The sequence below is a fragment of the Taeniopygia guttata genome, chromosome 4A (genome assembly GCF_048771995.1).
Source record: "Taeniopygia guttata chromosome 4A, bTaeGut7.mat, whole genome shotgun sequence".
Taxonomy (NCBI): domain Eukaryota; kingdom Metazoa; phylum Chordata; class Aves; order Passeriformes; family Estrildidae; genus Taeniopygia; species Taeniopygia guttata.
This window is the reverse complement of record NC_133029.1, coordinates 19,032,384-19,045,471: the sequence shown is the minus strand read 5'-3', so window position 1 is coordinate 19,045,471 and position 13,088 is coordinate 19,032,384. Positions and strand designations below refer to the sequence as shown.

The 13,088-nt window shown below is 38.9% G+C and overlaps 1 long non-coding RNA gene across 1 annotated transcript; it reads left to right on the top strand.

Annotated features, from left to right (window-relative positions):
* The first annotated feature begins 2,918 nt into the window (after window positions 1-2,918).
* LOC140684185 (uncharacterized) lies at window positions 2,919-12,584 on the top strand. The gene is made up of 4 exons (XR_012056101.1): window positions 2,919-4,007; window positions 4,168-4,296; window positions 7,795-7,832; window positions 10,741-12,584. It is a non-coding gene; the product is annotated as an uncharacterized lncRNA (long non-coding RNA).
* The last annotated feature ends 504 nt before the right edge of the window (window positions 12,585-13,088 follow it).

Genomic DNA, 13,088 nt, shown 5'->3' with positions numbered 1-13,088 from the left:
TTTTATATAATTTTGTTCTTTACTGATGTCACTTCCTCCTCACAGTCAAGGGTGCCATTTTCTAGGAGGCAGCAGGGGTGAAACCCGACCCAACAGAGAGGGATTTCTAACAAGGGATGAACAACAGGGTAATTAACAGGGGATGAACAACGGGTAATTGATCCACAACAAGTTAACAATAGGCCTTTAGGAAACAAGCAATTTATTATGCATAACACTTAAAGAACCTATGACCTGCATTAAAACCCAAAGTGATGGCAGGGCAGCTTATTTCCATGCCACAGTAGCTGTCAATCATACCACTAAGTGGGATTGGTTGCTTAACCAAGACTGGACATGTCTTATTTCAGGAGTAGAAGCACTGTGAACCACTCTGGACTGGTAGCAGTGCTACTTCTTTATGCTGAGGAGCTTATAAGTCACACAGCCACCAGCCATTTGTCATTTTCTAGGTCAGAAGACTGCTTTGGAAACAGGATTTAGCCCATGAGTCACTATTTGGCCTTCTGTTCTCTAGAAAAATCAATTATCAGTTCAAACTGCCTTTCTTCTGTGACTCCAAAGCCATAAGGGAAGCACCTTGGATGCCCTTTCTTCCAGAGCAAAAAAAGAGAAAACTACAGCAGGATTATTGCCCTCTTTCATCATTTCCTCTTTATCAAGTTCTCCAGTTCCAGAGTGCAAAGAGCCTGCAGCTCAGCTTTGGTCAGCATTTACTGTCAGGGCCTCTTCAACACTAATGAGTGTCACAGAAGAGATAAATCTATATATAAACAATCATGTTTGGCTTCTGTGCAAGCAGCCACTTTTACCTGGGAGGCAAGAATGAGTGATGTACGTCTAAATAATCCCCATGAATAACACTTTGGAAGACTACTGAAAGCATATAAGGGTTACTCAGCACAGCTGGGAAGTTTTTCTTCTCAAAGTTGAGTATATTCCTCAGTCCATTCAAAAGTGTCCCAAAACAATGAAGGGCTTCAGGCCTTCATTTCCCCTCCCAGCAGAGAAGCATATGGAAGTCACGTGTAGAAACGTTTTCCAAATTAGCCACAGTAACATCACAGTGGTTTCTTTAGTCACACTCTTCATAGCTATAGTTACATTAGTAAACATAAAATGTACTTTCCTAAGTTAAGCCAACTAATTTAGGACTGACAAATTGAATGACTCATTTCACAAGTGTTTCACATTTATTTCTCAGCAAAATTAATTCTGAAGAAGGAAAGCTGCTTCTATAGTAGGTATTAATATATTTAGTATCATACTTGTTTCTCCATGCTTTGCCTCCTCAGTTTTATATATTTTCCACACCAAGGAAAACAAATGGCATAACCACAATAAAATATTGGTGTCAGTTTAAGCCTCAGTTTGGAGCACTGGGGAGTTTTCAGCAAAACTCCAGTCTGGTTAGAGATTTCCTCCATGTCCCTGGTGTCCTGAATTCACTGCTGACATCCCAGAATACTTTGTTCTCTACAACTTGAAAGACTTGTAGATTTTCACAGATGGAAAACAGACATCACATGCACTCTTACCATAGGAAACAATTGTGGGGGGGGACCCATGACCTATTCCTGCTGCCCAGAGGCAGCAGATGAAGTGTCCCCAGGGGGAGAGAAGACTCAATTAATCACCACAATTATACAGTAGACAAATACAATTAGACACAAATACCTCAGCCTGATTTCTCTGCTAAGTGTTTAAGCTCAGGGAAGCTGGACAGTCAGTAAATACAGAACACCACATGTTTGATTTTATCAGAGATAGTAGAACATCACATCAAAAAACTCACTTCCCAGTGAGTCTGATAACACATTTGGACTGCAGGGTGGGTACCAGCCATGCTGCAGTAATTTATATGCATTTTGAATCCTGAGTGCCTGGAACTTGCAGTCAGGAGTAGCAACAGGGAATTTTGTGGAGCAGAGTCAGACTTCCCTGCCTCAGGCACTGCTTTGTCTTGAGTCTTGCTCCCACATTCCTTGAAAGCTGAGGCCAGGGCACAACTCAAACACAAGCAGCTTCCCCTTTGTGTGCAATAAAATTCTCATAACCTGGCTCCCAGGAGACCCTGGGACTCTGTCTCTCAGACACAGAGACTGAGACTTGTTTGCCTCATTCACTTTTAATCAAATACTACTGTTTATTACTATTATTATTGTTGTTGTTGTTGATAATAATAATAATAATAATAATAATAATAATAATAATAATAATTCTATCATTGTAAATTTGATTTCTCAAGAAAAATATTTTGTATAGGAGACTTCCTGAGATGCAAGGCTTAGGGTCACCCTGTCCACCATAAATCCTTGGTCAGAACTTAAAAGTGCAGTCACCTTTGAAGCAGGTGCTTATGACTTCTGCTGTGCCATGGCAGAGATTTCTGCTACAACATAACTCTGGCACTTAGTATCTGTGCCATTAATAACAGTAAATTCAAGAATTCCCTGAACTGGACAGAAACATGTTCTTGAATCCCTTCTGCAAAGGTCTGTGGACACTTTTATCAGTGCCAATTTAGGAAAAAATTTTGAGTTGACTGCAAATGTGGATCCCAACACTAAGAAGATGGTAAAGGTTTCTTTGAAATCTAGACAGCTTTAAGAAAAGGGAAATTTGTTTTAAAAACAATACAATAACCTTGAGACAAATTCAATCACCTGCAGTAAAATACAATATCTCTTTGTTTAACATGCTCTCACCTTACCCTCCAGAATATCAAAAACCTCACTTTCGGGTGCATGTCTGTATGTTAGCAAAAGATACACTTTTGTGCTAAATTTAAAATGTTTTCCATGAACCTGGGAAATAGGAAAAATAAAAGATGTACTTAAGTACTTTGATACCAAAAAAAAAAAAAAAAAAAAATAAAAAAAAACACAAAAAAACCCAACCAAACAAAAAAAAAACCCCACCAGAACCAAACAAAAATTATTTTTAGCAACCTCTTCACTTAAACAGAAACTATTTTTCTCCTTCTGAGTGTCCTTCTGGACTCAGTAGCATGAGATTAAGAAAACAAGTAATTTCAGAAAGATGGGATCATTCCTCCATCCCAAGTGTGTTTCCCTGGCTGGTGTTTGACTGTGAAGGAATTCTCTGCATACATCCATACAGCTGCAGATCTCCATCAGGAAACACAGATGCAGCTGAAGCAGGCAAGGCAAAAATAAAACCCTTACAAATCTCCCTGTACTAAGTGCTGGAGAATACGTGCAACATCTCCTGTGGTGCTGCTGTACATGGGCTGCTGACACTGTCACAGGGGAGAAGAGAGAGGCAAACACTTGAAGTAATGAGCACTGCCTGGTCTTCCTGGGAGCCTGATCTCTGGCAGAGGTTTACCCTTGCATGTTCAGGCCACTGACCCCAGCATGAGACCTCTTGCTACGGGAGGTACTATAGAAGAAGCATTAACCAGACCAATCAATCCAGCCATACAGACTTTAAAACATGTGAGGGGAAACTGTCAAGTGATTTCAAAGACTAGATTGAGTTTTGACTTGGTTTTTGTCAACAATTCAGCTTGGAAACTGTTACCAAGGAAGGAAACGTTCATGAGAACAAGGAACTTCATTTTTTGCATTTAGAGCTTTTCCTTTTAAAAAGTAAATCAGAGAACATTTTCAGGACAGAGCCCCTCTTGTGCTTCCATCACCCCCTTATAACCTTTCTCACGGATTTTACACCAGATTGAACCATTCCTTTATTCCACTGATTCCCCCACAAACCATACCCTAACCAGCCTACCTCTGCAAGACCAAAAGAGTAGGAAGGTGCTTTTTATAGCAACATAAGTTTGTACAAGGCTATTATCCTATGACAAGCATAAAGCCAGTAAAGTACTGTTTGGAAAGAACTACTGAAAAGTTATCCATTTTTAAGGCAAAATTTTATATAATAGTAAGATTAAAAAGCAAGTAATATATCCAGCTCAAAGGATGCCAAATGCAGAGAGATAAAGCATACAGACAAATATCACTGGCTTCCAGACAAAACTGGTAAGTTTTTTCTGAGAGTGATTCTGATATTTCAAAAGATTTCTCAATCAGATTAAAGCCTTAAGGATGCCTTGTTTCCTGCAGGAGCATAATTGTGAGTAATAATCTTCCGGAAACTGTAGGTGCTTCTTAAAATAAATGAAGCACTTTGCTCTCTCAGGGACAGGTGCATCCTTCATCTCCCAGTTCTGCTGTGTCCAGAGTTCTGACTGCATTTCACTGGATCTGGATCTGCACCTTGACCACAGTGATGTCAACAGTGACCCACCACCCCACCGGACAATCTGAAGTAAGTCTGCCAGGGTTTCATGGGAAGCTTGTGTAAGCAAAAGAATTTGTCTGCTGAAGACCTTTAGAGATGAATAAACCTTAAATAAAACTAATGATTTTGAAAAAAAAAAACCAAAAAAAAACGCTTTAAAGCATTTTCTTGAGAAACTGATGAGTATTCAGATTTGAAACTTGCTTTCAAATCTGATGAATATAAAGTTCTTCGATTTTCTAAAATACTGCAGAACCAACACTGCTCTAAAGGAAGCCACCAATCAAGCATATATCCCAAGTTCTTCAAATACAAACCACTGAAGTCCATTTGCTATAGTCCTGACAAGGAATGTCAGAGTGCCTTTTTGCACAAAATCCTCTAAGGTTTGTCCAGAGACACTTTCATCTATCAGTGTCCATTTGGGAAGATTAGTCAATCAATCCCCTCTATAATAGAATTTAACATTAACTGGTTTTTAATTTTAATGGGTTTCCCCCCCACACTTTCTTCCCCTTCTTGCCCAGAAGAGAAGCACAGCCAGATATTTCTTGTTACTGTTACTAAGCCCATTTCTATATCCCTGTGTATTTCTTTTCCTCATTCCCTTTTCCACTTTATTTCAATGCTTGATATCTCTCTATTTATGCTGTATCTCCACAGTGTTCCTCAGCAGGGCTGTGTTTGTGTCCTTTACCTTGTTAGTGCAAGAGTGATGCTTCCTGCTTGCACTCACTACAACAAAATTGCACTTTAATCAATAAGGTTGTTCCCTTTTGCAGCTCTGGCACATTATCAGGACAGGCCTATGAATAGCAGAAAATATTCCTTATTTGTCCCTGAGATGAGGTGTTCTCAAACTCAACTGCCTTTTATTTAGAAGTTTATTTCTCATATCTCAGCTTTCCCTCACTGTTAACTAATAAGAAACTAGTAGATAATCTTTCTCAGGCAAGAGATATTAGTTTGGATTTATGAAGATATAAATATTTGCATATGACAGGCCTACCCTCAGTACAAACATTTTGTATGGATTTTTGTTTTCTGCTGTAGCTCGTTTTAAGTCCTTTCTCCTCTTCCTCTATGATTCAATCCGAGATTCAGCTCTAGATTCCTTCCACCAAAAGAGTAACTGCTCTTTCCAGATTGGAAAAAGTTAAAAGGAATAGTGTGATGAAGTAAAAAAAAAACATTTTGGCTGTAGTCTTTTCCACGCAGAGGAATCATGTGCCTCTAACAGGAGAAAGCGAGTGCAGGGGTACTGAATAAGTAAGTCAGAGTTCAGAGCCCAACCTGCCTCTTTATTTTGCAAAGGGGTCTCCAAACAAGATTTTTCAAGCACAGAGAGTAGAAGTACAGCAAAGTTTCAAAAACTTTATAGCAGTACTGTGGGCAAAACTAGTTCTGCTTGTTCTTCATGTTGCCCATCAGGAAAGTTATCAAATAGTGGAAAAAGGCTTTAATGTCCATGTAATAGCTGAAGGTATCACACTAATCTAGTAAGTCTGAATGCAGAAGTGAGAACAAAGAGTGCTATCACATTCTGCAGTCAGGTCACTCCAGTACTCCAGATAATCACACTTTTTCATGTCCAGGTTTCTTACAACTGAAATACAGTCAGAGGTGTGATCTGCAGTGACAAATTATGGCCAGACACAAAGGCATCAAGAATGGAACAAAATAAAGCAACAGGGAAAAAAAAGGTCATTTTTCTTTTTCTTATTTTGGAGGTAGCCAGAATTATTATTGCTTTATCAATTTATTACTGCTTCTTCCTTTCTTATCACCGCTGCCAATGAATCCCAAACTGCAATTTGTTTGCTCTAAGACACATACTCAGCAGAAGAGTTGTCAAACACTGGCACTGGCTGCCCAGAGAAATGGTTCAGTCACTGTTCCTGGAGGGCTTTAAAAGAGATGTAGATTTGACACTTGGGCTCATGGTTTAGTGGTGGGCTTGGCAGTTCCAGGTTAATGGTTGGACTTGATGAGCTGGGAGGTTTTTTTCCGACATAAAAAATAACCCTATATCTACAACTTTGAAAATGGACTGTCCTCAACTCCAGGTAATTAGAAAGGCTTTGTGGCTGGATCTGCTCTTAAATATGACACAATGTAGGTCTCAAAGGACTGCATCAAAGGCAGAAATAGGGGGCCAGGCACAAAAGCAGCCCCTAGACAAGGGATGAAAGCATCCCTGCAAGCAGCATAAGAGCAGAGAGCTCTGCACACCTGGCAGAGGTGAGAGGCTGCATTCTGCAGTGGCTGGGGACAAGTTTCCAACCACACACACCACAGCTTCATTTCCTGGAAGGAACAGCACTTGATTCCTCACTGCAGTGTACACAGAGCAGAACATGGCTTGTCATCCACCGGCATCCTCCAGGCTGGGAGATTTTAGGGTCTACAGCTCTCCTACTCTGCCTTTATTGTGCTGGCCAGTTCTCTGAAGCTCCATCTGCAGCTCAGAAATCAGTTGCCCAAAAGAGTTCCCAGATTTTTCTCAGAAGTCTTGTAGACAGAACTTCTTTCAAATAGGCTCAGGTTATTGCAAGGTGCCAATGCCACAGCCCATAAGGCAGCTGCCAACATGATCTCCAGAACAAAGATGGGCTCCTGGCAGTGACAACTCCACAAGATTCCATAGCCTACCACAGAGCTATCACAGCTCTCCAACAACCTTTACTTCCTCTGTATTTGCATATCTTGCATATATTTCCATATCCTTATTTCCCTTTTTTATAGTAGGAAAAGCCCTTAAACCAATATTTGGGGTTGTATTATCTAACAATAAAACAGGAAATAGAGCTCTTAATATATGTTTGGTAGCAAAAAGATACACAGATCATTTTCACATGCAGGACAGCAATCCAAAGAAGGAATCCATAAAATGAAATCACTTTTCCGAACATTAGTCCCATAGCACATTAAATTCAAAACTTGGTGTAAAGTAAAAAATGCCGTGTCTGATAAGTAACATTTTTTTTCCATGGAAGCACTTGTTTCAGAGTTTAACATTTGGTAAAAGTAATATATCAAATTCAAAAGTCTTAATTAGCTAGTCATGAGATATTGAGTTTAACACTGCATATCCTCCTATCAGTTCTTTCTAGGCAAGGTCCTGGGTGAGATTTGCTTATACAGCAGAGCTGAATTCAACTAATGGATTACAAATTCTAAAGAGGAAATGGATTTTTAAGGGGAATCCTGAGGCTGGACAAGAGAAGCAGAGTAAATTGCTTTGGGAAGACAACATGGCAGATTTAAAATGTGATCAAACTGGTTCATCCTTGCATTCTATAACTAGTAAACAAACCCACAGTCACTAAGGAGACTAAGAGAACTCTCTGCAATGGTAATATAAATTATGGATCCATGTAGAAGAAAAACCCTTGGGAAAATTAAACTATGATCTCTCTTCCCTTGTCATTTCTCAAGCCTATAACATTCCTGACAGGCATTACCTAGTTTCTTCTTTAGAGAAAAAGTTCTGTTGACAGATTCTTTTTGATATCCTTTTTACAGAGATGGGATCAGTACAAGGCACAGCATTCAGGATGCAGGTACACCAAGACCACTGAGCTTTCTGCTTTATTTTCTTTCTCCTTATAAATCCTAGCATTCCATTTGTTTCTTTTTAAGAGCTGCTGACATTTTCTTATTTCTATTCATTATAAATTAATCATAAATAATATCAAACTTTAGCATTAATAGCTAATACATCCATACTGCTAACAAAACCAAACACTCTCTGTTGTAAAGCCAAATAGCAAAACAATGGGAAAAGGCATTTTTCCTTTATGTGCTTTCTCAACTATGCTTCAAGACTATTTAAATTTTCAGTGCAAACTTGAGAGGTGGGCACTGGAAGCTGCTCTCATCCCTTTTAGTTAAATTGAAAGAGGAGAGATTTACTAATCCTAATTGTTGTCTGCTCCCAACTACTTCAGCACAGAGAAAAAAGCTGATCAAACTCATGGGCTGGAATGAAGCCTTGTCCTTCTTAAGTTTAAATTCACAAGTTCTTGACACCAGCTCTCACACATATGCATAGCATCTATCATCTCCTCTCGCATACTGTGAACATGCATGTTGAATATTAATTTACTACTTTTTCCTGTCTCCTTCTGTGAAAATAATGTACTTTGACCCCACAGCCCTCAGAAACAGAAAACAGAAAATATAAATAAACCAGGACTCTCAATTTCTGAAGTTCAAAGCACTCTGACACCTTGTACTAACTGGAAGACTTTTAAGAACCCAATTACCAGAGTGGCAAATTGCTGCAGATGATTCCTCTGCCTTAAACAGATTCTGTTTGCAAGGGTTGCTCAAAACCCACTTTATCTCACACTGTACATCCTCCTTCCCACATGTCAGGACCTTCCAGCTCCAGCTAGATGAATATTTGTTCCTCTTCATTTGGTTTTATTTGTCCATCTACATTCCTGAGGGGTCTCTGACATAGGCATTTGCATGGCTGGTGAATAGAGGGAGGGAAATGGTTTAAATTCCAAATAGTGTCTGCTTTTATAGCAATGAATAGCCATGATTTTCTTTTACACCTTAAAATGCTCCAAAATATGGTTTTGCCCTGCCTGGGATAGAAACAGTTCCACACACCATCTGCCTACAGCTTTCACGTCTTTACCTGCCTTTAGGTTCACTCATATCTCCTGACCACAAAAAATCTACAATCAGATTTCTTGGTAGCAAACAGAGACTGAAGTTATTTGAGGCCACATCCATCCTCTGAGTCAGCAGGACAAGAGCCTGCCTCAAACTAGATGTTTTGTCCCACTAGCCCGAGCTCACCTGCCTGTTGACCCAGTTAAAAAAAAACCAAAAAAAAACCAAAAAAAAACCCCACAGTATTTCCTGTGACAGAACACCACATTCACATGGTTTTGTGGCACAAGGAATCCCCATGGGGCATCTGCGGCCATGCTTTGTTGGACCCTTCTCAGCAAAACCACAGAATATAAGCCAACATTCCAGAGACTTATGAAAAACCATTGTTTTTGCAATAATTAACAGCATAAAACACTAAGGATTGTTAAACACATTCTGGGTTTGTTTTTTTTTTTAATAAAAATAATAAATAAATGGGAAAAAACAAGATTTGGAAGAGTAATGTAAGCATGCATTAAAGATAGATACTAAGCTTCTGTTTCCAAGGACAAACCCATTGGTATTAGCAAGTCACAAGTGACCTTTACCAGGTAGTGCTAGAAATTTTCCACTGCTATCCAAAGTTCCTGGAGTATCCCTGAGTACCTGTGGTGTAACAAACCTGTAATCAAGAGAGCAAAACCAGAGCAGCTGGCAGTGCTGCATCACAGGGTGCTAGGGAGTACTTTGGGAGACATGGGATTCCCAGGGCAATGGGATTACAAGATATGCTGCAGATGGAGCTACTCTACCAGTCATGCTTTAAAAGATCTTATCTAATTTATTAAAACTAAGAGACTGCTGGAACAAACAAAAAACCCTGAGGCATATTGTACCAATTGCCACAGATTTTCAAACACTTGATCAATTCTAGTCCTGACCTCAACACGCAGAAGTGAAAATAACATTCCCAGTTTTTTCAGGAGTAAAATGTCCAGCGTTACTACAACAAAAATGAAAATATTAAACCATGTAAATATTATGAAGTTAATGTCTTCCTCTTATGACAAGAGGAAGAAACATCTTCAGGCAATGGTTACAAATGTGACATTGGCCCAGCAATCATCTATTAAATTAGAAAACTACTACAATTGATTGAGAACACTTGGACTGCACTTACACAGAAAAATCTCATAGGACAAAATATCTTCTCATCAGAAAGGACAGGCTTTTGGAAAGATGGTTTATTCTTAACAGAAACTTAGTGAATTTTCATGCTTTTGAAAAGATTATTTATTCTAAACACAAACTTTGTGATTTATTTCACTTCGTTGATCAAATGGATCAGGAAAAAAATCTAGTTATTATTGATTTATTGGCAGATCTTGGAGACCAGTAAAAGTATTATTTTTGTATCTTCCAGACCAGGAAGAGTCACAGCTTGAAAAAGCAACCTTCTGTCACAGAGCAAGTAATAGATTAAATAAGAGAAAAGCAATATGTTTTTGTCATCAGAACTTGCTGCAATGCTATATTCAGGTATCTGAAGCATTTTTCAGCACTGCAGAGCACATTAAGAGATTAATTCATGTCACTACACACTGTATTACATTCCAGGATAAGTAATTTGCAGTAGATACCAAGTTTCCTACTTTCTTTGCACAAAGTTAGCAAACTGAGCTTGCAGTAGGGACTACAATGACTCAGAAATGTTCCGGGGTTTGGAAGAAAATGTCAATCCAATGAAACCAAAATGTTTAAAGGGCCATTGGTTCTGCAGCACTAGCACTGTGGCTAGAACAGGGGGTGAGAGATCCTCCCCAAAGTTGGAGTGATGCCCCTCTCCTCACTGTCCTTCAGGGCAAAGGAAGACTCGCAGGAGGGAATGCAGGTGTTCCTCTGGCTCCAGTTGCTCCCTGTACTGGAAGACAAGGATTCCTGGATCTCTGTGCACTGCTGTCATGGTTTAACCCCATTCTGAAACTCAGCCCCACACAGCTCAATCCCACACCAGAGAATGGGAAACTTGAGAAAATATAACAAATCAGAAAATTAAACCTGCTATTCTACAGTGGTCCGTCATGTCATACCTGTAAGTTCACCAGGAACTGCATCAAAGCTCTGGGGCAAATACAGTGAATGAAGAACTCATACTTCAGAGGATTTTATCTATGCTAAATACAGTGTACATTTGCTTGGAAGGGGATATATTTCTCCTTGATTTACCCATGTCTGTTAAATGTCACTGCTATCTTTGGCTGCCAGAAGTGGTAAATAAATGTGATAAAAAACATGTACAGCCCAGTCAAATGTAGCCTCATTGCAATGAATCAAGGGAAATATGAAAATGTTTGCAATCAAACCAAGAATATCAACCTATTACATTTTAGTAAATATTGTTATTTTACATATTGGTGCCATTTTATCCATATTATATCCTTTTACTAATAATTTTTGTCACAACCATTTTCTTTCATGTAAAATTACACATTTCCCAGTGATTTGATCTCTGACATGTTTTGTATTTGAAAATTTCCATTTGCTTTGGATTACAGAAGAAGAGCCAAATTAACCTGGGCAAAAACTTGGCAAAAGGCATAAACTATAATTGTCAAGTCCAGGTAATCCACATCTGAAAGCTGCTAATCAAAATTGCACAAGCACAGCAAAAATATTGACTGCTCTTCCTATTACCTTGCAAAAATAAAGATTCATAGCTCTGCTGAGACCTTTGCTCATTAATTCCCTGTGAGAGTTAAATTTGATAACTGAATGTTCTAGTCACATATTATTTTGCCATGTTATAAAATTCTAAAGTGAATTAATCTAATAATGAAAAAATCCTGACCAACAGAGGTTAAAAGGAAAAGCCATGTTTCACAATCCTGTAGAAAAACTAGTAAATAAATTTCTTTTTAAATCTGCTTGTGAGAAGACTGTAGGCTAAATATTTGTCCCTTGTTCACCTTCCCAAGTCTAAAAGCCTCCATGTATTTACATAAGACATTCTAATTTTCAAAGCATATCCAAAGACATTCAAAGCAAATGACGTATAATTTTTTTTTATAAAGATCTTATATCTGGGATTGAATGGGGCTGAGCCCACAGACAGCTGGTTAAAGAACAGCTCCCAAAGCTCTGAGGCAACAAATTCCTGAGTCTCCCTTTCATCATCAGGATTCTGTCTCAGGCAGGAGCACAAATTACCCAGCATCACCCAACCTCTCCAAGAAATGGGAGGCAAGTGGGGTGGGATTACTGCTCCTGAAACCACAAATGCATTGTCTAGGGCTGACCTAGAAGTGCACATGAACTCCCGAAGGAGCGTGGACTGAAGAAGAAACCTTTGTGATGGAGATATCAAGACTTACATGAAAAGTTTTTCTGGCAGAAAACACAAAAAAAAAAAAAAAAAGAACATATCATCAGAGATGTAGAAAATACTACAAGCTGCATACTATGGGCAAAAAAATTGGAATCAGAAGACGAGAAAAAACTTTGTGCCACTGATTTCATTCTCATCGTAAAAGAAAAACCTCCTTCTGCAGAGTTAATGAATGGAGAATCAATTGACAGTTGTTCCGCATAAGGCTCTACAACACGACCTTTCGGAAGCCATGTAGCTCGAAGACATTCTTTTAATTGAACAAAACAAAACAAAAAAGTGCTCCCGATTAAGAAGAAAAAGTCAAGAGGTTGTTAAATTCAGTGTCCAAATGTGGAAAAAAACCATCAAAACATGATCAGAGCATTGTTTTCTGTCTTGTCACAGCACTCTCTATTCAACCGGCTCTTCTGATCAACATTTTCCTCCTTTAGAAAAGTCTATGCTTTTTTAATTGCATGATATGTAAGATAAAAGAAAGTAACAATGTATGTGTTCCAAACAAGCTGAAAAACATGAGTCAAAGTTTCTCTGAGACAGAAATCAATTTTCTGTTAGTCAATCACACCTTGTTTGATCAGACAAGGTTTTCCTTTGATAGTAGGAAGCACCAGTGCCAGAATATCTATATACACACAATCAGTCTCAATGATGAGGTTCCCTGTTAAGCATAGTCCTTGAACTTCTGTGGGTGGCACCTCACCAAATTCCCCACCAATTAAATAGAAAGAGTCCATCCATTAAAGTGCCACAAATCTCTAGGGACAGAGAAGGCATCTTTGAGGATATCCCACTACACCATTGCCCCGTTTTTAGACTCTTG